General features: G+C 28.8%; 1 long non-coding RNA gene across 1 annotated transcript; it reads right to left on the reverse strand.

The window, feature by feature from the left end:
• Positions 1-1,898, reverse strand: LOC125496288 (uncharacterized). The gene is made up of 2 exons (XR_007272957.2): positions 1,028-1,898; positions 1-189 (listed from the first exon to the last, which is right to left on the reverse strand). It is a non-coding gene; the product is annotated as an uncharacterized LOC125496288 (long non-coding RNA).
• Between the last annotated feature and the right edge of the window lie 1,094 nt (positions 1,899-2,992).

Raw genomic sequence — 2,992 nt, forward strand, 5'->3', positions numbered from 1 at the left:
TAGTAGAAAAATACTTTCTAAATTTGAAGAACTGCAAAAAGAAGACAAAAATGGCATCCTAAATACAAGTAATAAATTGATAAGTATGTTCTTTGGAAATATCTTCACACTTCTGAATGCATTTCAAAGTCATCAGCAGCAGCAATCTTGTGATAATTCTCTTGTTTCTTTGAAATTACCCACCGATTTCTACAACAAAGAAACAAATAAATGAAGAAAATTAGTATCGAATTCATTGGAGCAATTTATTGTCACTCAAAAACCCAAAAAAATCATATAAACAAATCCTGACCATAATAACAGTCAAGATAATCCTTCAATAATAAAAATAACAAGTTTAAACACTATAATCCAGGTGTTTAATATAATGATAACCTCCAACAAGTAAAAAATTGAAGCAAAATTGTACTTGGTAAAAGATGATAGTAACATAAATTGCAAACCAAGTCTGACGATCCTTTGCCAAAATTACCAAATCAATCAAAGCTTGTTCAAATGTTCTTCAAAGTTGAAAATTATTGGGAACAAACCCCACCCAAATCCCTAAACCCTAAACTCACAGTCAAATTTAAGGTTAAGACTATAAATACTGAAGAACATATAGTGCTATTTTAAGACAGCTTGTCAGAGAAAAGGAGCGCGAAGGGAAGAAATGAAAGATCAACATGCAATTCCAAAAAAAAACTACGATACACAAGCACCCCCAACCATCTACAAACACCAACCCACACCCAATTCCAAGAACATAACGCCAATCAATCAGAAATCGAAAATCACACAAAAATCCTAAAAAAACAAACGAAAACCCCAAAAATTACAACAGAAATTGAAAAATCAAAGAAGTAAAAAAAATTAAACAACATATGCCCAAAAACAAGTAAAGAAATAACCCAAAAAAAACTAAAAATCAAACGAAAGTTCGAACAAAAAAGGAACCAAATATTTGAACAAAAAAGAAAACGAAAAATTCGAAGAAAAAATAAAACGAAAAATTCAATATATAAAAATAAAAAATTCTAGATCTCACATATGACAAAAGATAAACTTGCTTCTTTTTCTTTTTTTGGCTTCTTTTTTTCCGAAGATCAACACTTCTTTTTTTCCTCAGATCAACGTCTTCTTCTTCAGATCTTCAGTTCTTCACTTCGTCACTTCTTCACCAAAATTCCAAAACCTAGAAAAGAAATCAAGAAAACACAAACCCGTAAACTGTAATTAAGATAAACGAAAAAATCTGAAAGAGGCGAAGAAAATAAGATAGAGAGCGAAAATGAGAGAGTAAGAGACTCAGAGAGATTGATCGAAAAAAACTACAGAGTTTTTAAGATTTTTTTAGGGTTTGAAAGGGAAAGAACGAGAAAGAGTGACTGAATGAGAGATTGAGAGGGAATGAGAGAGAATGAGAGGCGAAGAAATGAGGTTGAGTTTAAAAGAAGGTTTATATAGTAGGGATTAGGGAGGAGGTTTAGGGTTACATTTGGGTTTAATATCAACCGTTGGATTTTGAGCTTGAATCATTGAATGGCTAAGATTTTAGTGAGTTTATTTCAGATTTCTGATTCTAGAGATTAAAGAAATAAATGGCTCAGATTTAATATTAGCTAATCAATGGTCTCAAATCATGATCCTTGACATATTTTTTTGACCAATGAACATCAAGAGTGACCAAGCACATGGATTTAAAAATCTCATTGGTTGGATCATTTACTCTTTCTCAAATCAAATGGTTAAGGTTAAGAGTTAAGACAATTAATTCTTTTTTTTTATTTTAAAATTTATAATTCTACATTCTGTAATACCGATTTGTAATTCTAGTATTAATTTGTAAATTTGTTTAGTAATTAGTAATATTGTAAAATAATAAAAATTATAAACTTTAGAAGTTTAATTAGTATATTTTTAATTATAAACAAGATGATTGATGATTCATGTAAAAATAGATTATAAATGAATAATGATGTGAAAGTGAAACTGTGAAAGTAGAAACTGTTAAGTATGAATGCATGATTATTTAAGTAATGAAATAGACGGATTCCTAGTATGACTTTTGATTAAGATCCACAAGACCACAACGTACGTATAATTAAGTTGATGTACGATGATACGTATAGCAACTTAGTATCTTACTATCTTTTAAGATCCATAACTGAAACATCAACGATGAAAGTCAATCAATCTATTATAGATTTCTAATGATGCTTTGATTATTGTTAAAATCGTGTAATAACATTGATGATCAATCTTATGATCATTTATGGTTTTGACTTTTGATTAATGTCGAAGACAATCAATCTTATGATCATTTGATTTATGTCAAGATTGTGAACCTTAACTTAACGAAATTCGACCAATGTTTCATCCTCTACATCACAATGACATGATTATTTGATATTGATTATGATCTACTTTCATAGCTTAAATATTTCATGTTCATCCTTTAGTGATATAGTGTATGATTATGCATCATCTTCATATGGCATATTCGATTAAGTGATTAACATTGATCATTGTTACTTGTTGAGTTGTTCCATAAACGATGAAAAGTCGAACAATTTAATAATTACGAATTAAGATGCTTTCATTAATGATTTAATGTCAACCTAATTCTTTAATTCTAATTCTTTTTGTTGCTATATAGTAACTGATTCAAACTTGAGAGTGAGTAAGTCACTAACTAACAAAATGTTTAAGTTTAATAGTCTATTAACTCTAATATTATAAGTCTATAATCAATAATCCTTATGGAGTCTATTAACTCTAATATTATAAGTCTATAATCAATAATCCTTATGGTTGTTAGTTGTTACTTGTTACTTGTTAGATGTTAGTTGTTACTTGTTACTTGAATACATATGCAATCATGAATAAGAATAACTAAATAAGTGAATAACTAATAAGCGATACTTAGGCAATAGGCCAATTACCAATAGCCAATAATGGTGAATGGCCCAATAATATAAGTATAACTTATAAGTCTTACTTTAGTAACATT

Source organism: Beta vulgaris, chromosome 4 (assembly GCF_026745355.1).
Source record: "Beta vulgaris subsp. vulgaris cultivar EL10 chromosome 4, EL10.2, whole genome shotgun sequence".
NCBI lineage: Eukaryota > Viridiplantae > Streptophyta > Magnoliopsida > Caryophyllales > Amaranthaceae > Beta > Beta vulgaris.